The sequence below is a fragment of the Rhipicephalus microplus genome, chromosome 7 (assembly GCF_043290135.1).
Source record: "Rhipicephalus microplus isolate Deutch F79 chromosome 7, USDA_Rmic, whole genome shotgun sequence".
NCBI lineage: Eukaryota > Metazoa > Arthropoda > Arachnida > Ixodida > Ixodidae > Rhipicephalus > Rhipicephalus microplus.
In genome coordinates this window covers 86,106,513-86,131,090 of record NC_134706.1, presented here as the reverse complement: position 1 = coordinate 86,131,090, position 24,578 = coordinate 86,106,513, and the positions used below count along the sequence as shown (strand labels likewise).

General features: G+C 50.9%; 1 protein-coding gene across 3 annotated transcripts in view; it reads right to left on the bottom strand.

Moving 5' to 3' along the window:
* Helz (Helicase with zinc finger) overlaps positions 1 to 24,578 on the bottom strand; it is a 126,820-nt gene that overhangs the window by 63,393 nt on the left and 38,849 nt on the right. The gene's annotated exons all lie outside the window — the stretch shown is intronic.

The following is a 24,578-nucleotide window of genomic DNA, read 5'->3' as shown; positions in this document are numbered from 1 at the left end:
TGGTAACACGTATCCCGAAGGAGTACGGCCACCAGCGTGGGTCCGGTCTTAGCGAGCCGCAGGGCACACGTTAACCGTCGCCGTGACGAGAACACGATACTGCTCAAAGTCGCAACACTTTATTGTGGCAACACCAAACGCAGAACAGCCCGTTCCAAAGGCGCGGCGGGCAAGCAAATAGGCTTATCCACGCCACGGGCATAAAAGTACTACACAGGGTGCCACGAGCACGTCTCCGCGGTAAAGGTGATTCACGGAGACACCGGAACAAAGGCCCGGTTGCTCGAGCGAGAGCAAAGGCGCTCGCATTGGCTTCGGAGGGAGACGGTTCGGCGTGCTAGGCCACGCACTAGGACCGTACCACCCTTCGGCCGTGCGTACGCAGTGGGGCAACAAAAGGTGAGCGTTCGCCTCGGGCGTCAGGCGCCGTCAGCGAAGTCTGACGAGCCCCGAGCGACGGGAGTCAACGGACAGAAAATATTGCGTGGCTCACCGTTCGCAGTCTCGGAGAGTATATGTCCGCTCCTGACGCAGCGCGTGAAAACCTCTCAAGAGAGACCACGCGCGGTGCCACAGTCAGCATCCGCTACCGGGTGAGGGGGTTAAACGTCACTCCGCTCTCTCAGCGTGGCAGACAGCAAAGAAGGGCAGACATGTCGGGACATGAGAACGGCAGAAAAGGCGGCAAAGCCCGCGCAAAGGCAGCCGGCTAGCCTCAATTCCCACATCCCCCTCTCCTAAATTTGCCCTTTACCGGTCTGCAAAAAACAGCCGGACGTCACCCATGCAATTAAAATGACACTATTAGCTCAGTTCGTGCAGCATGAGACTCTTAATCTCTGGGTCGTGGGTTCGGGCCCCACGTTGGGCGCCAGTGTGGTGTACACGTATCCCGAAAAAGTACGGCCACCAGTGTGGGTCCGGTCTTAGCGAGCCGCAGGGCATGCGTTAACCGTCGCCGTGGCGAGAACATGGTACTGCTCAAAGTCTGTGAGGATCTGAGGCGCGCCCGCCACCATTTCGCGGGCATTTCGCCACACGGCCACACCCTTTTGCTTTTCTGCTCTGTTAACACCACGTGGCGATAGATGGCGCCACGTGTGGGCACAGCACGCGGTACGCGCGCGCCGAGGGAGCGCTCTCTTTTCCGTGGTCGGCGCCGGGTAAGCACGTGTTTTCCTTCGTCCGCGTCCCCTTTGAGAATCGCCGGACTGTAGCCTGCCTGGGGTGTCTTGGGCACCTTGGCAGGCGTGTTTACTTGAGTGTTAGCTTCGGTAGCGTACGCTAAGCCCACAGCGGTGCCTAGTGCTTAAAGTGGTCGTACCACAATGAGCTGCACTTGCCGTAGGCCTACGCGTACGAGGTTTGCCCTAACACTCGCGACCAGGCCCATTGGCCATCGTGAGAGTGCGCAGCATAGCCGCGAGGGACCTTTTCCCGACCGGCGTGTCAAAGCTCGCCATTGCCAGCTGCGACGTGCTCGCGGTTTTCCCCTTATTGTGAACGTCCGCGTGCGGTGCCTTTGCTACCCGCGTCCCGTGAGCGGACGTTGTACTGTTGTTCGGGGTGCCGCCAGAGGCAATAAAGTGTTGTGTACTTTTGCATTAGAACACTGTCTATTTGCCGCGCCTCGCCAAACGCCTTATTAGTTGAGCGCGCGCGGAGCGGTGCGCTACACGCGAGTAAACGGAGTAGCGGCCCTGTGGCTCGCTAAGCGTGAACCGCGGTGATCCACTGCAGTTAGTAGCTGGGTCACCATACTGGCGCCCAACGCGATATCAAAGGCTCATTAAGCCTTTGATTTATCTTAGCCGAGTCAGCCCGCCTTTGCGAATCAGGCTCGCCACGTTTACCTGCGTTATGTCTGCTCCGCGTGAGTTCTGTCTGTTGACGCTTTTAGCAGATATCGCATTGCTCGAGAACAGGGCCAGTGCCCCCCTTGAGCATCACAATCGCGCACCCTCACTTGTCACAAGCCCCAGTCGGGATGACACGAGGCGCTACGTGTCAGCTCCCACTGGAGAGGTAGCGTGTTTTGGGTCCGGGGCCATAGCCCAACCCGAACAGTGCACAAGGGCAAATTGGACTACTACTGCTCCCTTTGGAATGAATGGCAGTTCTATGTCACAGCGCTCCGAAACGGCTCTCAGTTGACCTTCCGGGGCGCAGATCGGCACCGAGGCCTCAGCCGTTGCCGAATTTTGCCCGCTGGCTACTACGCAACCTAGCAGCCAAGCTCATTTCGAGCACGCGCCTGCACCGTTAGCCGCAAGCGGCCTAGCATTTTCACGTGAAGCTGCCCCAAGAGTCAGCTGTGAAAAACAGGCGCTCCCCAAAGTCGCGACGGCCGGTATCCATTTTGAAACCACGCCGCTTATCGAGCTTGGAGACAGTTCCCCATCGCTCGCCCGCGCCGCTAATGCACCGACAGCTTCCTTTGAAGCGGGCGCACAGACGCTGCTGCAAAATGCCGCCCAAATGATTCAGGCACTCACGGGGGCAGTCCAAACGCTTTCAGCCGTTCCGAAACGCCCTCATCCCGCTGTCATGTTGGCCATTCCGACCTACAGCGGGTACGGTGATCTGCAAAGTGCAAGAGATTACCTGGACCCCCTCACACGTTATCAGAGAGCCATGGGTCTACACGACCAGGAAGTGCTCGGACGCGTCGTCCCTGCTGCACTGACTGACACGACGGCCAGGTGGCATCGGCTTTCCGGCCACCGAGCAGCAACCCTCGATGAGTTCCGCGCGGCCTTCCTGCCCGAATTCTTACCCGCTAACTACGAGTAGGATGCGGCGCGAGCTCGAGCTCCGCGCACTAGCTCCTGATGAGTCGCTTCAGGAGTACGTACGCGCGATGGAAGACCTTTTTTCTATCGCTGAGCCCAGAGCCTCGAACGAGGAGCGCGTCGAACAGGTGATTAGGCAGGCACACCCGACTTTTTCGGCGTACCTGCGCGGCAGTCGCTTCCGTGATTTGGAGGAATTGGCCGTCGAGGCAAAGTGCATCCAAGGCAACATTCTCGCCGCGCGTTCCTATCACCCGCCACCGCCAGCCAGCGAGGCCCTCGAACCGCGCTGACCCTTTCTCAGCGGCAACAGCCCGCCGGGGCTACCTTTGCGGCTGCCGCTACAGGTGGGCGCGCGTGGGAGATAAGCGATCGAGCTTTAGATCCCTACACGTACGGGAGGCGTGCAGCCGATGCTGCATTGCAACTCGACGCGCGCGAGCAGGGGCGAAATTCGACCCAGCGCATCACCGGTGGTAATGGTCGTCAGAGCGGTTTCTTTGATCACGCGGCGAACCGACCCCGGCAGCTCGAAGCTGCGTCTCGGGAAAGGGACCGCGATGGAGTGCGCTGCTTCCGCTGCCGTCAACGAGGGCACATAGGGAGGGAGTGCTCCGCGTTTTTGCCTCCTGTGAGGCAGGGGAAACGGGAGCGCGGGCCCTTCGTGAAGGCACGAGCGGCCGAACCCTTGCTTCTCCCCTTTGCGTATCGGGCAAGCAGTCTTGCTGGTGCGCACGCGCCGTTTATTTCGGTCCCCATTGTCGGTCGCAAATTCTCGGCGTTGCTGGACACGGGCGCAAGCTCTTCATTGTTTGGCCAACAGGTGTTGTCCCACTTGCAGAAGCGCGCGGCGCGTTTGCGGGACAGTTGAACGACATTCACCCTCGCGAAAGGCGTGGCCCAGTCGGCGGGCGCGGCGAGGTTGACTGTCAGATGGGGAGGCCGAATGAGACGCGCACGTTTCATTTACCTTCCAGGGCTCAGTGTTCCTGTGATTCTCGGTCGGGACTTTCTCCTAAAAACCGGTATCGTAGTGGACATTGCGAATGGAGGCTATCGCGACGGACCTTTTTCCGAGCTAAAGCCGTTCATCAGCCCACCGGCGCTTTCTGTTGCTTGTGCAGTTGAAGCGTCGAAACCGTGTCGCGTGCAAACTTCGGAGGCAGGCCCATGCGCTATGCACTTGTCGGCTCAAAATACCCATCGGGATCGAGCGGCACGACATGAAGAGGCTCCGCATCCTTTGATCGCCTGTGCGACTCAATTGAATGATACACAGAAGGCTCGTTTGTCGGCACTATTGCGCGAATACGATGAGCTCTTCACCGATCAACTCGGCTGTACCGATTTGGTGAGCCATTCGATCGCAACTGGCGACGCGCTCCCTTTGAAGTGTAACCCCAGGCCCGTCAGCCAGACCAAGAGGCAGGTAATTGATGGCTTGCTGGACGCCGTTCGTCCAGCGCCTGGGCGTCTCAAATTGTGTTGGTGCCCAAGAAAGATGGCAGTCATCGCCTGTGCGTAGACTACCGCCGTCTGAACGGAGTGACTCGTAAGGATGCCTATCCGCTCCCCACGATTAGCTCCATCATAGGAAACCTCGGCACTGCGCGGTATTTTACCACATTAGATGCCTCCAAAGGTTACCTACAGGTCCAGATGAATGAGCGTGACCGGTGCAAGACCGCGTTCACGTCCTACAGAGGGTTATTTGAGTTGACTCGTGTGCCCTTTGGTCTTTGCAATGCTCCTGCGACTTTTCAGAGACTCATGGACCGCGCCCTCGGGGAAGCAAAGTGGTCTTACTGCATGTGCTATCTCGACGACATCGTGATTTATTCACGAACCTTCGAAGAGCACTTGGCCCACATTGCCAATGTGCTCGAGAGGGTGAGAGCCGCCGGGATGACGTTAAATCCCGCAAAGGCTCAACTAGTGCAAACCCGAGTTCAGCTACTTGGCTTCACGCTGGGCGAAGGCTCCATTGAGCCAGATCGGGAGAAACTTCGAGCAATCCTCGATTTCCCCGCGCCCAAGGACGTACGCGGCCTGCGCCGCTTTCTCGGAATGGCCAATTTTTACCGGTCGTTCATTCCGTCCGGTGCCCGAGTGCAGGCGCCCTTGACCAAGCTCTTGGGTAAGTCAGCTGAGTGGCGATGGGGACCTGAGCAGCAAGAGGCGTTTTGCCATCTGTCTAGCGCCATTGCGGAGACGGCGCAGCTCAAGCTCCCCGACCTGACCAGACCGTTTGTTGTCCAAACTGACGCAAGCGATCTGGGATTAGGAGCAGTTCTCCTACAGGAATACGATAGTGTGTTGCAGCCGCTGGCGTTCGCCAGCGGCTCGCTCATTGATACCCGCGGAAAGGAATTATTCCGTGACCGAGAGGGAGTGTCTTGCCATCGTGTTTGCACTGCGGAAGTTTGATGTCTACCTTGATGGGACAAAATTTGTGGTGCAAACAGATCACAGCGCGCTTAGCTGGCTGATGCGGCTCCGTGAGCCTGCAGGCAGGCTAGCGCGCTGGGCTCTCCTAATACAGCATTATGACTTTTCAGTGCAGTATCAGAAGGGGAGCACTAACGTGGTAGCTGACGCGCTATCTCGTGCCCCAGTGTCTACCAGGAGCCTGGATCCCGGTGCGACAACCGCTAGCGATGCCTTTGCGCAAGCGAGCGGCGCGGGCGGAACGGCGGCGGAGCCGCCGTGTGGAGAAAAGGGTGAGTGCCCCGACGAGCAAACCCTTTCCACGGGCCAGGCAAGCAGCACGCCGCGAAGCGGGCGAGAGGGGGAGCGAAAGGGAAGCGAACCCATATCGCCAATGCGAGCGGAGGCGATGGCTGCAGTCCTGAGTGGGAACGATACCAAGCTCCCCTTTGGGAGAATGGGAATCGCTTTCAGCAGACAAGAGTTACTGAAGGCCCAGCAAGATGATCCGTTTTGTCGCGAGTTGAGCGATGGTCTCAGGGAGACGGAGCGCCGAGACACTGCTGGTAGTGCGGCGGGCGCAGGGGGACGGGAACCGGCGTGTGTCGCTGGGTCCCCCGCGGATACATACTTGCTGGACCATGATGGACTCCTGCTGAAATACATAGCCACCGATGAGGAGTCAGTGGACCCATTTAAGGTGGTTGTGCCCAAAAGTCTGAGAGGCGCACTGTTGCGAGCCTCTCACGACGAGCCCATTGCCGGTCACCTGAGTGGCTTTAAAGTTTTTGCGAAACTGAGCAAGGTTGTGACTTGGCTTGGCATGAAGCGTGACATTTTTCGCTATTGCCGTTCCTGCCACGTCTGTCAAACGGTGAAATCAAGGGGTGGCAAGCCGCCCGGCTTGATGAAACCGATTGTCAGTGAGCGTCTGTGGCAAGTAGCCACCTGCTATCTAATGGGGCCGTTCCCCAGGAGTAAGCAGGGGTTCATACAACTGATAGTAGTTGATTATTTTTCCAAGTGGGTGGAGCTGTTTCCACTACGGAAAGTGACAGCGCGAGCGGTGCTAGAGAGGCTACAGGAAGTGTTTTGTCGGTTTGGCTTTCCGAAAAGATTGATCACGAACAATGCGTCGTATTTCACCGCTCGGGTGTTTGGTGATACCTGTCGTTCCCTAGGAATAGATCACTGCACCACTTCGCCTTACCATCCCCAGTCCAATTTGACGGAGCGAACCAATTGTACGCTCAAACCGATGTTGGCGGCCTTTGCCGAAAGTCAAAAGGACTGGGCAGACCATTTGAGTGAACTCGCGTTTGCAATCCAAACCTCCGAGAGTCGCTCTACTGGTTTCTCTCCCGCCTTCCTTAATTTCGGAAGGGAGTTGGCCAATCCGGTGATAAGTGTCATGCAATGCCAGCTCGGAGACGAGGAAGAACCGGCAGACTGTTCTGCTTACGCTTCCACACTTCGGGACAGGCTTCGTCAAGCTCTCAGTAGAGCGAGACAGAGTTTGAAATCGGCCAGGGCCGAGCAAAAGGCCCAGTACGACCGAAAACGTCGCCACCTTTCATTTAAGGTAGGTGACCTCGTCCTGAAGCGCAACCACGCTCTTAGCGACGCGAGCAAGGGTTTCTCAACTTCGCTCGCTCCAAAGTGGCTTGGTCCACACCGAGTGAAGAACGCTTGGACTCCACTCGCGTACTTGCTGAAAGACCCGCTTTCGTGAAAACTCAGCCGTGCCCACATCGCAGACCTGAAAGCCTTTGCGTCAAGGTCTGACGAGCCTACGCCAGTGCCCAGTGGCTCTTCGCGCAAGCAACGGTGCACACCCGGCGCGGCGGACCGCAGTCGGACCACGCACCGGTATAATCTGAGGAAGCGGTCACCTTAGTGATTTCGCGCCGGACGGCGGGCTTATTTCCGCAATTGAAGGCCCTCATTTTGACTTTCTAGTCTCAGTTAGCTAACTTCTTTACAGCCAGTGCTTGCAAAGAAGTCTGTTCCGCCCAGTTACTGCTGCTGATTGTCATTTGAGTGTTGTTGTTTACTTGATGTTCTTTCCATGTTTTCTTTTTTTCTTCTCGCTGGAGGAGGGGATTGTGAATTGGTGCTTTACCGTGGGGAGAGGGACAAAGGACACTCTGCGCTTTCTTTGCGGTGCGCGTTTGGAGAGACCCGACCATCGGAGGTGTGTGTGCGCGCGTGTGGCAACAACTTAAGAAGTCACCGACCCTTACACCACCTTGCACTCTGGAGGTGTTCGGAGGCCTGCGGTCGTTAGGCAGCCCGGTTGCGCCCTGCTCCCGACCATCGCTTATAAGCACTGCTGGCCTTTCTATCACGGCTCCTGCACGAGGCCAGTTGTCGCAGACGCTGTGCACGACTCGACCGACGCCACAGGACGCCTCGCAGCCAGTGGATTTGGCGACCATTATTCCAGCAGAAGGGCCGGCTGTCGCAGCGAGGTCCATCCGAACCTCCACCGAGGCGGCGTTCGTCAAACTCGCAGGGCTGTCGTCAACATCGACGAGACGAAGGTGAGCCCGTTCCTTGCATGAGGGCCTCAACCAAAACCCTCCCCTTGCACTCTCGCACCCACTCAGTCACCGAAGTCAAACATTACGTGACGCTGCCCCTCCGAGCCGTGGACGCGCTCTTGCGTGAGCATCATGAATTCCCGTTACCCCTCTTCCACGGAGCCATCGTATTTCTCAAGCGTATTCTTGTGTTGTTTTATTTTTTTCTTCAGCAGCAGTTGCAGAGCGAGGCTGAGGCTAGCTGTTGCCCATTGCATGACGCCTTTGTATGTATGGGCGACGACCGGCTGCCTTTGCAGACCGGTATATAGGGTGAATTAAGGAGAGGAGGATGTGGGGCGACCACCGGCTGCCTTTGCAGACCGGTATATAGGGTGAATTAAGGAGAGGAGGATGTGGGGATCTAAGGCGCGCCCGCGACCATTTCGCGGGCATTCCGCCACACGGCCACACCCTTTTGCTTTTCTGCTCTGTTAACACCACGTGGCGATAGATGGCGCCACGTGTGGGCACGGCACGCGGTACGCGCGCGCCGAGGGAGCGCTCTCTTTTCCGTGGTCGGCGCCGGGTAAGCACGTGTTTTCCTTCGTCCGCGTCCCCTTTGGGAATCGCCGGACTGTAGCCTGCCTGGGGTGTCTTAGGCACCTCGGCAGGCGTGTTTACTTGAGTGTTAGCTTCGGTAGCGTACGCTAAGCCCACAGCGGTGCCTAGTGCTTGAAGTGGTCGTACCACAACGAGCTGCACTTGCCGTAGGCCTACGCGTACGAGGTTTGCCCTAACACTCGCGACCAGGCCCATTGGCCATCGTGAGAGTGCGCAGCATAGCCGCGAGGGACCTTTTCCCGACCGGCGTGTCAAAGCTCGCCATTGCCAGCTGCGACGTGCTCGCAGTTTTCCCCTTATTGTGAACGTCCGCGTGCGGTGCCTTTGCTACCCGCGTCCCATGAGCGGACGTTGTACTGTTGTTCGGGGTGCCGCCAGAGGCAATAAAGTGTTGTGTACTTTTGCATTAGAACACTGTCTATTTGCCGCGCTGCGCTAAACGCCTTATTATTTGACCGCGCGCGGAGCGGTGCGCTACACTCGAGTAAACGGAGTAGCGGCCCTGTGGCTCACTAAGCGTGAACCCGCGGTGATCGTCCGCTGCAGTTAGTAGCTGGGTCACCATAAGTCGCAACACTTTATTGTGGCAACACCAAACGCAGTACAGCTCATTGCAAAGGCGCGGCGGGAAAGCAAATAGGTTTATCCACGCTACGGGCATAAAAGTACTACACAGGGTGCCACGAGCACGTCTCCGCGGTAAAGGTGATCCTCACCTTTACCGCGGAAATTATCAAATTCCAGTGTACCAAAGCTGAGAAGCGCTCGTTAGAAGAATGAAAGGAGGCCAAAAAACTGAAACTGAGAAAATGGCAAAAAACAAAGCTCTGTATATTCAAGGAATTCTACACAAACAAAAATGCTTCTCTTTGCATATAAATGCCTCAGAAAGCACCAAGGCAGTAGTCTTTGTCACACTTTTGTCGTTGCCGCCGTTTTGCTTGCTGCAGAAACCTGAAAGATGCTGAACGCTTTCGCTCGGCACTCATGATCCGACGAGAATCCTTCTTTTCTGCCCCTCGCTCACTCATGGAGTTTTGGTCTAGCTGAAGTTCTTTGAGGATACATCTGGAGGCTTCTTTCATTCCTGAATTGAAGTGCATCACGGCCTCAGCAACTGCAGTCTCAACAGCTATGAGTGAAGCATGCTTCTCTTTAGGCATTAGAGACCATATGACAGAATGGAGTTTGTGCATTTTGTGTCTTGCCTCTAAGACATCGCTTTAGCAGCTCCTTGTCACAAAGTCGCTCGTACACTGGAAGTAGTGCATCACGGACATTTTGCGGGAAGTTGTAGGTGTGTTTTGGCAGCGGTTCCCCCTTGCAGCAGCAGCATTCTGCTTGCACCATGAGTCACTGCCCCTTGGGCACAAGGTGTGGTCGGACCTTTCATCAGTCGATGTCACATGATAATATGTGGCCATGGCTTCCCAGTGCATCATATCTACGTCACCAACATTGGACTTCAGAGCCTAGCCATAGTATCTCGACAATATCTCTATGACATCACCTGTCAAGTGGCCTCTTCCACTTGGTGTTTCGACAGAACCTTTATACTTTTGAAAAGATTGCGTAGTGCTGTACCCATTCGTTTTTGCACAAGGTTTATACAGTGCTCTTCTTGAACCTGTATGAAACCATAAACTGTCGAGTCTTCAACAGCACATGATCTACTGTCCCCATTATACAGCATCACTGTGTACCGCAAGCTGTGACGGGATGAGCCAGCGCTGAGCCATCATTAGACGAGCCCGCTGCGCCGGATGGTTTCGCCACATCAGACGAAGTCTCGGCATTGTGGACGGCACTTCGTGAAGCCGGTATCGTGCCCAACAGCGAGTCATTCTGCGACTATGTGAGTGCAGACTCGGAAGTGGTGGCAACGGAACAGCTCCCCAATGAGGACATTGTGTGCGCTGTCAACGATTTGGATGAGACCAGTGACGATGACTCTGTCGACGAACGGGAGACCACCGTGCAGGCGACCAACATGCCGGCAATGTCGGAGGCATTAGATGCAATGGACGTACTGCGCCACTACTTCGGCGCTCACGAGGGCGAAGAAGATGGCTTGAACACTGTGGCCGCAGCTGAGCGAGCCATCATTCCCATTAGGAAGATGCACCAGCATCCGATTATGGATTTCTTTGAAGCTAAGTCTGTTTAAGGTACAATAAAATAAGTGCGTTACATTCCCTTATTATTTGCGGAATGCGGTAATTTTGTTGCGTATCACCATGAGGCGAGATGCTATTTCGCCCGTTATTTGTTTTGGGTAAGTACAGTGCATAATATTTGCAGTAAATACCCCCTTTGGCTATAACGAAATATTGGTGATAACGAGCAAATTACGGCGGCTTTCCAATTTCATTATAACGAGGTTTAACTGTATAGGCATCTTGAGCTCTTTGGAAGCCTAGCTATCAGATCAAAAAATCCTATTGCATTTGAGTGATTAGAAGGGTAACAATAGCCTCTCAGAAAAGTGGAGACAGTCCAAAAAAGTGTTCTGAGAAAAATGGGAAAAACTAATGATCATATGAAAAAAGCTCTTTATTCTTCTGGATGAGCACAATTACAACTGCCAGTGGCTCAGAAGGCTCCTGGAGAATAATTTGGGTGGGGATTTCCTTTCTGCCTCCGCTTAGCAGCTGCCTGAAAGGCTGCTGAAGACCCTCTTTTTCTCTCTGCATCAACAGTGCGGCGGGAGTCTTTTTCACTAGCCCTTTTGGCTACCATTGGCTGTTTGCTCTACTTGGAGCTCTCGTAGAATACTAGAGCTGGCACTGTGGGTGCCAAGGTTGAATCTCATCACAGCCTCTCCAACTGCTGCCTTAACTGCAAACAGTAAACGTTCGTGTCTTTGGGGGCAAGGCTCCAAATGACAGAGTGCAGTACCTCGCTAGCATTCTGAGTCTGTCCTCTCAGGCACCACTGCAACAGCTTCTTGTCAGCCAGACGCTCAAAAATGGGATGCAATGTGCTGCTGACCGCTTCTGGCAAGTTGTACCTGCTTTTTCGTGGTGGTTCGTTTTTTGTGCAACGGCCGAGCTATATTTACACCAACAGTCAGGTCCATTCAGACAGAAGTTATGATTGGGTTTCTCATCAATTGACGTAATGTGATGTAATGTGGCCCACACTGCGTTGTGCATCTTATCAACGTCTCCAGCAGAAGACTTTCTTAATAGCAGGAGATCTTGTTGATCAGGTCTGTGGTCAGCCGTCCTTTACCGCTAATGCGCTGTCCATCTCCTGACTTGTGCTTTTGCACAAGGGTGCGACGCGCTGTGCCCATTTGCTTTTGAATGTGACTGGTGCACGCTTCTTTGACCACAGGAATAAAGCCATAACCTTTGGCTTCATCAATGGCAATGAAAGACTGGCTGTCTCCATCACACAGCATGGTTGTATATCGGAGGCCATGCAAAGAGAGTGAACGTTGAAGAGAATCTTTGCTGCCTCAATTTGCATCTGGCCTGCCTAACAGCTTGTGTTTTTTTGGCACAAGTGCCCTGCTTTCCATGCAGCATAATCTGGGCTATCTGGTTGTGGTCCACACTCACAGCCGAGGCAAAAATTAGAAAAGACCACAATATCTAGCCCATATCCGGTAAAAACAGTAAAAGCTCGTTTATCCAAACCTCGTTAACTCGGAAATTCGGTTAACTCGAACTCCCGGCACGGTCCCGGCAAAACTGTGTATACTTCAATGGGGGTCAAATGCTCATTAATTCGGAGGGATTTAGCCGCCCACCAGTTGCGGAACAGCCAGCTTTCCTTGAGTGGACCGTTAATCTGTCAACAAGCTGAAAGGTATGCACTGAGAATGAACATCGAATCTTTCAGTGCGTATGAAGGCTGGTTTGCCCGCTTTAGAGAAAGGCACGGGTTGGCCTTTCGAAACGTGTGCGGGGAATAAGCAGCAGTGGATGAACGGCGTAATGCTAACTGGAAGACAACTGAGCTTCCCCAGTACCTGTCTCGTTATGAGCCTGCCAAAGTCTTCAATGCGCATGAAACGGCTCTCTTTTTTAAAGCCTTGCTGAACAAAACGATCACGTTCAAGGGCGACCCGTGCGTTGGAGGGAAGAGGAGCAAAGAAAGGATCACTGTGCTTCTCGTTTTAAATATGAGTGGGCATGTATGCTGGTCGCCTGTGAACAGGATGACAAACCCGTTCTATTTCACGCAGATTCTGCTACTCGAAGCAGCATGGCCGGCCGGCGCATTTGATACAATGCGGCTGAATTCGACAGCATCTATTACCGTCGGAGTATGTGTGAATGGGCGTCAGCACAACGTTGATCACAACGGATGTGAGCTACCAAGATGCTACGTCGAATGAACTGCAGCACTATCCGCTTCGACTTCCTCGGACACTGCGCCTACAAGAAGAGTATCACCCGAGCATTTCTTTAGTGGGCACGTCGGCTGGTCGCCTGTGAACAGGATGACAGACCCGCTCTTCTATTTCACACAGGTGAGCAATAAGTTCTCATCAGTCAAGTCTAGTGACCGGTGACTAGTCCAGCTGACGTGCCCACGTCGTTTGTGTGCTTTGTTTCACTACGCGAAAGATGTCATGTACTCTTGTCTGATGCTTTGTGGCTATATCGAGCCCAATCCAGGGCCTGAAACGAAAAAGATGCTGCGCGAACTTATTGAAGGTCAAAAGACAATGCATAACAAACTAGATAAGTTGGAAAACAGGCTTAGAATGTCGAAGACTCAGTGGCAATCGTTAAAGAACTCGGAGCTAAACTTGTGAATTTGTAACACACAGTAACACAGTTAGATAAAAAGTTGACGAAGCTTGAGGACAGGAGCAGCCAGAACAATCTTCTTGTTTTCGGCGTTCCGGAGCCGTCTGGGAAAACTAAAGAATCACTAGCACAGAAAGTGACTGAGGATATATTTCGAGATACATTAGGAGTGAAGGTATCCTCTGTAGAAAGAAATCATAGAAAAGGCCGTCCGCGTGCGAACCAGTCACGCCCTGTGATTTTAAAGTTGTTTGACCATCGCGAGAAAGTTTTCGTTCTCAGCAACAGTTACAAATTAAAGGGAAAGACCATATCAATCTCACAGGATTTCTCGGCTGCCACTAGAGAGGTTCGAAAGTGTCTATGGTATAGCACGGCTGATGACAGGCGAGATGGGACAAAGGTAAAACTAGTTTATGATAAAATAAAAATCGGCAGTGAATTGTACGAGTGGGATGAAACGAAAAAGGCACGAGTACCAAGTAATCGAAACCGCGAAAAGAGGCGGACAACCGGCCGTCAGCTCCGCTCAGGCACGAGAGTCGCGGAATAAAATAAAGGCCTCAAAAATACTTTCTGATGTCTCAACTTTTAAATGCCCGAAGTAAAATAAAGAAAACAGATGACCTAGAAAGCATAGTTGCCGCTCACAGCCCCCATGTAATAGTCATTACAGAAACGTGGCTGCACGGTGACATAAGTGACTCGGAAGTCCACCGCATGGGTACCGTATCAACCGCAAGGACTGTGATTCCGGCGGTGGCAGCGTTGCTATTTTGTACATCAACTCATTGCGCGTTAAACGACTACCAGATATTACCAGCATTGAATGCATATTGCTGAAAGTTCATCTCGAGGAATTCCATTTGGTAATTGGCGGATTTTACCGCCCCCCAAACAGTGACGGTACTTTTTTTGAGGTGATAAATGAGTTCAACGAGTTCAGGCGGTATCCATGCTCAAGTGGTTCAGATAAAATATCGGAGTTACACGAGCAACTGAAGAACAGTATTAAAAAGTCCAAAGATTTTTACGAACACGTTCGTCTTGAACACTTTCTTAAAACTTCGGCAGAAAGATTTGGGCGACACATTTCGCCAAAGAAGAAAGATCCTCCTTCTCTATCAATGGATGGTGTCCCTGTGACAGATAACGCAGTAACTTCCGAAGCTCTTAATGCTTATTTTGGTTCTGTATTTGTCATTGACGACGGCCGCGCACCGGAATTTAGCAAATTCGACCATACCGAACCTATGAATAATGTGTCTATATCTGAAGAAAGAATACTAGCACTACTGTTAAAATTAGACGACAAGAAATCGCCAGGCATAGACGGTATACCAAATGCATTTTTAAAGCGATATGCTGAATGGTGTTCTAAATATCTATCTCTGTTGTTAAAGAAATCCCTAATGCAAATCTTCCATGCAACTGGAAGTACGTGAAAATCACACTGATCCCTAAAACAAACGCGCCATCAACTCCGTCATCATATAGACCAATTTCCTTATTATGCACATGCGCGAAGGTACTAGAGCACATAGTTTTTAAACATGTATCCAGCTTCTTTGAAAACAAAGGCTTAATTGATTCCTTCCAGCATGGCTTTTGCCGTGGTTACTCTACAGTCACCGAGCTCATCGAAACTGCCCACGACTTAGCAGCAGCCCTAGACAGACATAACCAGGTCGACATTATATTTCTCGACTTTGAAAAGGCATTCGACAGAGTATCACATCGAAGATTATTATTGAAGTTAGAACCAATACTCAAGAACACCAAATTACTAGCTTGGATAAAAGCCTACCTTTCATGTAGACGACAAGACGTGGCCATTGATAATGAAACTCCGCATTGTGAGGGTGGCCGAGAGAGGGCGTTACGTGACGGCATCATCATCATCGGGGCTTGGCCGAGAGAGGGCACTACATCATGGCACCATCATCATCATTGGTACTGGGAGTTGTGGGGGTTGCGTGTGTGGGGATCCTTTATTTTTCCTTGTATACGTCAATGACATCGTTCGGAACATACCCGTTAAAATAAGGCTCTTTGCTGATGATTGTATTAAATGTCGTGAAATTACCACACCCCACGACTATATAAAATTAAATAAATTTTTGGACCGAATTCAGACATGGTGCACAGACTGGCAAATAACCATCAACAAAAAGAAAACTGTTGCAATGACAATTAGTCGCAAAAAGCACCCTATAACGTTTTTTTACTGTTTTGATAATGAACCTCTGGAAGTAGTAACTAACTATAAGTATCTTGGAGTTTTCATTTCTCACGATCTTAAATGGGATGACCACATTGACTACATACATAGAAAGGCAATGAAAAAACTCAGATACTTAAGGAGGTGCTTGAGTAAGTCCTCTCCAGAGGTTAAAATATTAGCCTATAAAACATTTATTCGGCCACTCCTGGAATATTATGCTGCTGTTTGGGATACATACACAAAAAGAAACATTTCAATATTGGAAAAAATACTGAGAAAATCAGTTAGGTTCATCTTTAATCAATACAGCTGGGAGGCATCAGTAACATCTCTTCTATAAACAGCTGAGCTGGAAAAATTAGCAAATCGCCAATACCGCGAACGAATGAAACTATTTTACCTTCTTTATAATGGACACTTAGGTATCAAAAAGGATACATATCTGAAAGACTCCCACCGGCGGCCTACTCTGTCCCTTCATAATAAAAAAGTAAGCGAGTTCTCCAGTCACACCAACATTTTCCAGTATTCTTTTTTCCCAAGAACTGCAACCAATTGGAATTCTCTCCCTTCAGCTGTGGTGGAATGCCCGTCGCTATCATCTTATCTACAGGCCCTTCAGTCCATGGGACATAGCTCTGACATAGTTTTACATGAACCACGGCGCTTTTTTTTTCCATATTGTTACGAGTAACTTCTTTAATAATCTATTTAGAACGCACAGAACTCGACGAGCAAGATGCCGCCAGTCCAGCGTCAAACGAAAACTCACTTCGTCCTTCTCTTTCATGCAGCCGTGTTTAGCGGCTGTTATGTATCATAACCCCCTGCGGTAGAAGCACCGTCCCGGTGCTAAATCCACACAGATGATGTCGAAGGGGGGTAATAGGGCTTTAGCCGAGCCACGTGAACAGTGTCGCTCAGAGCTGACGATGACTTTGTTGGATCGGTTGGAACAATCTCATACGTGACGTCTGTCACTTGGCGAATAATACAGAATGGTCCAGTGTAGGGCGACAACAGTTCCTCAGACAGTCCCACACACCAAGTGGGTGACCAGAGGAGCACGAGAGAACCCGGGGAAAAGTGCACGTCCCTATGGTGAGAATTCTAGAGCTGTCATTGGTGCGCCTGTGAAGCCTGTAGACGGTTACGAGCGACTTGGCGCGCGTGGTCGGCGGGGCAATGGCTTCCCCGGCATATTCAGTGGCCGCAGGTAGCAAAGTGTCTAAGGGTAGAGTTGAGTTGGGTCCTGGCCATATAGGAGATAGAAGGGCGAATAGCCGGCAGTGTTGCGACGAGATGAATTGTAGGCGAATGTCACATACGGCAAATGAATGTCCCAATCCTGGTGGTCTGCCGCGACGTATTTGGCAAGCATATCTGTTAGGGCCCTGTTGAGGTGCTCCGTGAGGCCATTTGACTGGGGATGGTACGAAGTAGTAAAATTTGTGCTTGGTATGGCAAGACCTCAGGATTTCATGAACCACAGCTGATAAGAACGTGCGGCCACGGTCGGTGAGAAGTTGGCGGAGAGCACCGCGCGCTAATATTATGTCGTACAGCAGAAAGTACGCAACGTCGGTAGCGCAACTGGTGGGGAGTGCTCGTGTGATTGCAGCCGCGCCGCGTAGTCTGTGGCAACAGCAATCGATTTATTTCCAGCTGTGGAGAGTATAAAAGGGCCCAACAGGTCGAGACCAACTCGAAAGAAAGATTCAGTGGGAACGTCGATCGGTAAGGAAGAAAAAAATAGGAACGTCGATCGGCTGAAGGTAGCCGGCTGGGAGGGCAGGCGGCGTTTCGCGACGCTGGCAGGGCTCACAAGCTGCGACATAGCGTCGAACAGAGCGGGCAAGTCCAGGCCAAAAAAACCGACGTCGAGGCGTTAACTCTAGTTTGTCAATGATGGCTCGTAAAGAAGCATCCCGACGTTGCTCTTCGCCAATGTTCAACAGCTGCGACACCCCGCACCTCCACCAATAATGTTACGAATAACTTGTTTAATAATCTATTTAGAACGCACAGAACTCGACGAGCAAGATGGCGCCAGTCCAGCATCAAACGAAAACTCACTTCCTCCTTCTCTTTTATGCAGCCGTGTGTAGCGGCTGTTATGTATCAATATATTTACGTATTCATGTTTTCACTAGTTATTTAAATATCTTGCTGCTGTGCTTGTATGAACTCATTGTACTCTTCTTCTTTTGCTGTTATTATCGCCGCAATGCTTCATATGTGTTTATTGTAATGCTCTTGTTGTATTCATTTGTACCCACTCCTGCCTAAGGTCTGAAGATCAGACCGGCAGTACTGTAGTAAATAAATATGTTGGACACCGAGCGCCTGCCACTAATAGTCATCGGGAAGGCACGTAACCCAAAGTGTTTTAAGAACATTCCCCATTTTCCAGTGCAATATCGCGCCAACAAAAAGGCCTGGATGACTTCGGATAGTTTCCAAGCTTGGCTGCGGCAACTCGACTGCCGCTTCTCCGCTAACAAGCGCAAGGTTTTACTTCTAGTTGACAACTGCAGTGCTCACACCAGAGTGACAGGGCTGGAGTGCATTGAACTTGTATTTCTACCTGCAAACCCGACGGCTGCTCTGCAACCGCTAGATCAAGGGATAATTCAGCAAGTAAAAAGCAGGCACAGAAAGTATGTGCTAGAACGGATCCAGCTGTGCAAGGAAGCAGGGCGAGAATATGACATGACTCTCCTGACACAATTCACATTTTGGCTCATGTCTGGGGCGAAACGCCGCCCGCGATCATTGCAAATTCTTTTCGGCACAGCGGCTTTGTCCGCCCTGACGACTCGAATATTCCTCCGGAGGCCACTCCAGAGGAAACCCGCGAGCCCACTGGAAATATGGACGACGAGGTGAATGGCACGCGTTTTGACTCTCTCCTTCCTAGTGGCGTCTAGATTTTAGACTACATCGCTGTAGACTATCATGTTGCCGTTGCTGGTCCGCTGACTGACGATGATATATTATCAGAAGTGCTTGAGGAGGACCAAAATCACTGTTCCGATGATGACGGCCAGGATGAGCCGACGCGACGTCACCGCACCGTGCAGGAGGCCGCCGAAGCCCTCGCTGTACTCGAGAAGTTCTGCGTTTGTTCTCGCGACAGTGAACGTGTGCACCACTACCTGATGGGATTAAAGAAGATCAATCTGCAGAAATTCCGACGGGGAAGCAAGCAAAAATAATGCACTTTTTTAAGAAATAAAGGTTTGTCTGTGCCGTGTACGTTTTCCTTTTGTTTTCATAATCCATTCGATAATTCGGAATTCGGTTAACTCGGACATTTTCTCCAGTCCCGTGAGATCCGAGTTAAGGGGGGACGCGGCACTTCGGGACCGAAAATCAGCCAAAAAATCGAGTTTTCGCGGACCTTCTTTTCGCGTTCCCGACATCATTGCGCACCTATTTACAAAATTTCATAGCCGAATACCATCAACTTTTATCGTTATTCAACTTTAAAAAACCGAAAACGGGCGTCCTGCCCTTTAAATTGAGGGCGAATAGCGCAGGTTTCGGCTCTACGATACGCGGGAACTACGCGCTCGATCGGCGCCATTTTGGTCTTGTTTGAAAGAACGCGTTTTCAGCTTTTTTTTTTTTTTATTCAGTAAGCAACATTGAGCGTTTCCCCGGCTCGAAAAACGGGGCCTCAAAGACGAAGAGCCGCGCTCACTGCCATTGGCTAAACGGCGCACGTGACTGAAATGGCGCTTTCCGGTTGGCTGGAAGCTCGCGGCTTGCGCCTGCATACGCGACCCGACGCCATTTTGAAAGGGTTACCGCTGTGACGCCTCGAAATCGGCAGAGCACTCTGAAGCTTCTGATCGTATCGCCATGCCTGGAAACGCAAAAAAGTATCGGACCGTGCACGCATTTGGTCGCAGGAAACGCAAAGGTCGTGGGAGAAAGTCTACGAAGTCATCAGAGCCCTTGGTTGACTCCGACGAACGATGTGTCGACGCTCCGCGGCCGTTCAGCGATGGTGCGACCGAGCGCGTTGCCTCCGACGACGATGACGGTGAAGCGAACTCCGGACGACTACGAATCGACGCCAAGGTGGTGACAAACGCCGAAGTTGAAGAAAATCATACCCGGGAGAAAGCGACGCTCGACCGGCTTTCATCGGCGCCAGCAACTGCACGGAAAATTGACTTTTTCACCGCGAGTTGTAGCGAGGCAACCGCACAGGACTCGGACCACGCTGCTCCTTATCTGCTTATGCATCTAGATATCCTAAACGCGATAATGGGTGCCTTGTGTTGCAAAGCCTGCCACGGACCGGCTACGATCGTCAGAGGGGATCGGGACTACGGACTTGCCGTGAAAGTGCTAGTGCAGTGTGAAAGGTGCGGCGAGATCGCGAATGAATGGACTTCGCCCCGCGCGAACGGCACGACAACGTGCAATCCGTTTGAAGTAAATCTTCTCGCTTCGAGGTTGATGGTGGCTACCGGCAACGGCCAAACGAAAATGAACGATATTTTCGCAACAATGGGCATCTCACACCGCGGTATGCACCACAAGACGTTTCAGCGGCATTTGAAGAACACGCTGGCACCCGCTGCAACGCGAGCGGCTGAGTCCGCTATGAGCGAATGTGCGGAAAAGGTTAGAACAATTTATGATGACTTGTGCTTCGGCCACCGGGGCAATATTGCCGTTAGCTACGACAACACGTGGAAGACGCGAGGCCATTCTTCCCACATCGGCGTGGACACAGTTATCGAATTATTTAGTGGCTACGTGTTGGACTACGTCGTTCTTTCCAACTTTTGCCTAGGCTGCGAGGTGGGCCCAAAGCCTAGTAGTGAGGGCTATCAAGAATGGAAGGCTAACCACAAATGCCAAAAAAATACGAACAGCAAAGCGGGGCAAATGGAAGTGGAGGCGGCTCTAATTCTATTTCAGAGGTCGCTTGAACGCCATGGCCTGCGCTACACAACTATGCTGTCTGATGGAGACTCTAGGACATTTTGCGCCATACAAGACGCCAAGGTGTATGGTTACATTGACGTGCAGAAGGAAGACTGTATTAATCATGTACAGAAACGGATGGGCACCGCATTGAGAAACCTGGTGCAGAAACAAAAGTGCGATGGGAAAAGAGGCCTTGGTGGGAAAGGCAGGCTCACAGGTGAGCTGATCACCAGGCTGAGCACATATTATGGCCGGGCTCTGAAATCGCATGAAGGTGACGTGGGCGAGATGCAAAAGGCTGTGATGGCCACATACCGCCACGTCACCTCCACTGATGAATGCTCGGACCACAGTCTGTGCCCAGCTGGTGAAACTTCATGGTGTCGGCACAATGCCGCAAAAGCAAAGGGTGAGCCCGACCCCAGGCATGCCTACAATCTACCGAAAGACGTGGCAGAGGCATTACTACCGGTCTATACCCGGCTTTCGGAAAGAGCCCTGCTTCAGAGGTGCGAACGCGGCAAAACGCAGAACTCCAACGAGAGCCTACATTCGGTAATCTGGAGTTTGGCCCCCAAGGAGCACCATGCGTCCCTGTTTGCTGTTGAAGCAGCTGTTGCAGAAGCAGTGCTGCGCTTCAACACGGGCAATTTGAATTCTGCAACGGCAATCTTAGGTGAAATGGACATGAATGCGACAAGTACTGGTGCCAGGAGAGCGAGAGAAAAAGACCACCGTCGCAGCATTGTCTCCAACAAGAAAAGAACAGCCTCATTGGAACTCCGGAAGCTAGTGAAGAGGAGGCATGAGCACAGAATGCATTCAGACTATGCTTCTGGTGCGTTTTGAGGTTGTCTTGTTGCATCTTCTGCAATAAAAATGTGTGCCCACGTTTTTTCTCGATTTCTCAAAACGACAATTTTCATGTGCTTCCCATTATATAAGCCGGAGCAATATCTCTTGTTCTATGTGGGTTATCATTACGATTTCTTTTTTGTTTCGAAGATAAATGCAGGGGATGTGTCGTAAAGTAAGTTTTATTGTAATAATTTTTGGAGAAAATTCTTTAAATGGATCTTTTGTTTCAAGTGTAGATGGGGAAATTTTTCATGTCATATTCAACATCCCACAACTTTGCTTCGAAATAGCCCAGAACAATGATTTATACTTTATTGCACACTGTGAACATACCGAATTGGTTCTATAGATTGCACATCAATATCCAAGTTACAGTTAATTAGGTAATTAGGCCTTAATTGAAAAAGTCGCAGTTCATTATATCTTTAAAACTAATTGTCACAGCAAAAAAAGAATTAGATTTTTGAAATCAGCAGTAAAATCTACATAGGCTCTCCAAATTTGACTGAGGTACTCGCAAAAATAAAAGAGTTTTTGGAAGGTGTAGCATCCCCCCTTAACGAGCTTTTACTGTAGTTCAATAACAGTGGCCACTCCAATGTCGGAAGAGTGACCGCATGCGTGCCATGTGCCATCAAAACTAACAGCAATATTACCCGGATTTCCAAAATTGAGCTCGCTGTACAGCAGTTTCACTTCGGCAACACCCTTTCAATGCTCTCAGTGCATTCTCTTGCGATTGCTGGGTTCAGCATGGTCTTCAAGTAATGCTGGTAAGCCTTATTGTGAAGACCTCTGTGGGAAACTCCAATTGTGGAAAAAATATCATTTAGGGCAGTCTGTCCGTTCCCCGTGCTCTGCGCCGCCCGTGCAGCGAGAATGTTTATTTTGAAGGGATTACACGTCGCCGAGCCAGCAACTCGCCGTGAGCTCCACTGCGATCGCAGTTCACCGCAATTTCTGCAGAACACTATCAGTTTCACAGTGATGCCGTACTCACGCGGGTCTCTTGCAGTAGTAAGTTTGCCACGACATACTTGGCAACTACCAACTTCGAAAAGGTAATTCACAATGTCCAAGTCAACAACATTATACGTCGTGGTCGAACTCGGGGCACTGTTACTCGCAATACACTTCATTTTCCTTTCTGTTGCTGATACTGACGACAGTTCGGAAAGCCTCTATAGCGTCTGTTATTCGCGCAAAGCACAACCTGCGCTTGTTAAAAAAGCAGAATTCAATCTTGTGCGCTCAGGCCGCGCAGCTTCGGTGTCCGGCATGGCCGCTGTCACGACCGTCGAAGTGAAGTCCATGGCATGTGCGTCAATTGGCAGTTCGCGTTCCGGCACAGTAGTGCTACCTGATGCGAATTAAAAGTGCACTGTTGGTTCTGTCGATGGCAGGGATGCATGTTTTCTCTTCGCAACACGCTTCCATTGCGATTCGCCGAACTTGTGCACCGTGCCAAATTTCCGATATTCGTTAGGCATCGCCCACGACGATCGACAATGAAGGCCTATTTCAAAATGGTGGCAGTTAGTTTTTGCTTGAAGCAGCCGAAAACAACCAAGGACCAATGAGGAGGCGACCTTTTGTCACGAAGGGCAGTGGGCTAATGAGATAGCTAGGTTCCATTTTTTCTTTCTTTTAGATTGTTCAGTCGCAGCGTATTGCTGAAAGCTCGCGTTTGGCGGGAATAAAAGAGTGAAAGATGCCGTTTCAAACGAGACCAAGAAGGCTGTGCTTCGTGGCACGGTTAAAAATTGGCGGCGGCACAAAACTGCCTGATTTAGGGCATTTCCTGTGAGTGAAACTAGATAGTTCGCGAAGTAAATATTTTCTCCTGGCAAAACTGTACATTCTACAAGCCTAGAATTTTGTGAAAACTTGCAGGAAGATGTCCTGAATGCAATACCAACAAAATTGAAAAATCATTTTTTTTGCCATTTTTTTTTTTCGCTTTTAAGACTCGTGTGCCCCTTAAGCAGCGCTACAACATCATTGGCAAAACCAATTTTGGCAAAAGTGGAGCTGTCAGCAACCAAGACATCCAGCTGTGGATGACGAAGGAGTGACCGGAAATCTCCGCGAAGTTTTATCCCGCGGAGATCTTCAATGCCTGGCGAGACGTGAAGACGGACACAGTGCTCAACTGCTTCCGCAAGGCAAGCTTCGAGACGTCGGAACTTGCGGAAACCGGTGAAGACGATGACGAGCGCATATGTGACGCGTTTCGCGAGCTGTCGTCCCACTTCCCGGCGGCAGTTCCACACGAAGCGTCTGCGGACGACTTCGTGGAAGCGGACAGCAATGTCCAGACCAACAGCTCATGTGACGAGGAGGATCATCCGGATGAGGCGCTGGCTACACGCGCGTACTCCACCACTGAAGTGGCGGCAGCGTTCAGCATAATTCAACATTGTATCAGCCGCATGGAGGGAACCAGGTTGTCGCACCTGGACATGCTTGATAAGATCAAGACTAGCATCTTTAACATTTCGAAAACAAAGAAGCAGGCCAAGACTAGCGATATTTTATTTTTCATTAGTTGTCATTCTTGAATGCGCTTATTGTAAGTGATGATACGCTACAGGTAAGATCTCGGGGCCTGTATTTTTTTATATTGAATTTTTCATATATCAAACTAATTTGTGATCCCCTTCGAGTTCAATATATCCGCATTCGACTGCATACGGTTTCAAGGCACACCATGGTTAAGTCACGGGATCAATTTTGATGACCAAAGGTTGTGTAACTCCAAAGTTCACATGCATTTTTTCCCTTTCAACATGTCAAAACGAGGCGACCATAAATGCTAATGTTAGCTAATTTATTAAGCAGAATAACTGAATAAATTCTTATGTGCTCCCCCTAGTTGATACATATTCCCTCTATAACCCGTTTCATAAATACTGAGCAACGCGTCAAAGCCCAGTGGTTGGAGCCTCTTCCCTGCTCCCACTTGAGAACAAAAAAAAAATGCCCCCACTTCCCCGAAGGAAATCATGAGGAAATGCGAATGCATTGCATAGCGTTCATAACGGCGTTTCACACCTGAGAACCCAGCGTTAAAAGAATAGAGTTTTTTTTTTTTCTTATACTGTGCAGCCAATGGCGCTGTTTGGCACGTGGCTTTTTTCTGTTGCGAGAAGCACAATATGCGTTTCCAGCTGTAGTAGCTGGCGTCCACGGTTAAAAAATACTATGAAGTGAACAAAACAAACAGCGTTCTCGGCTCAGCGTTGGTGTTTTACAGCAGCGTCTCGAGCACACATTTCCAGATGTTCTTGAGAGGCGCCCAGCGAGCGAACGGTTCAGAGTGAGATGCGAGCGGAAGGGGAAGTGGGGCACAGGGAGGAGAGAGAGCAAACGGCAAGAGAAGAAGCAGCGAAGCACTGCACCTGAAAAAAAATTT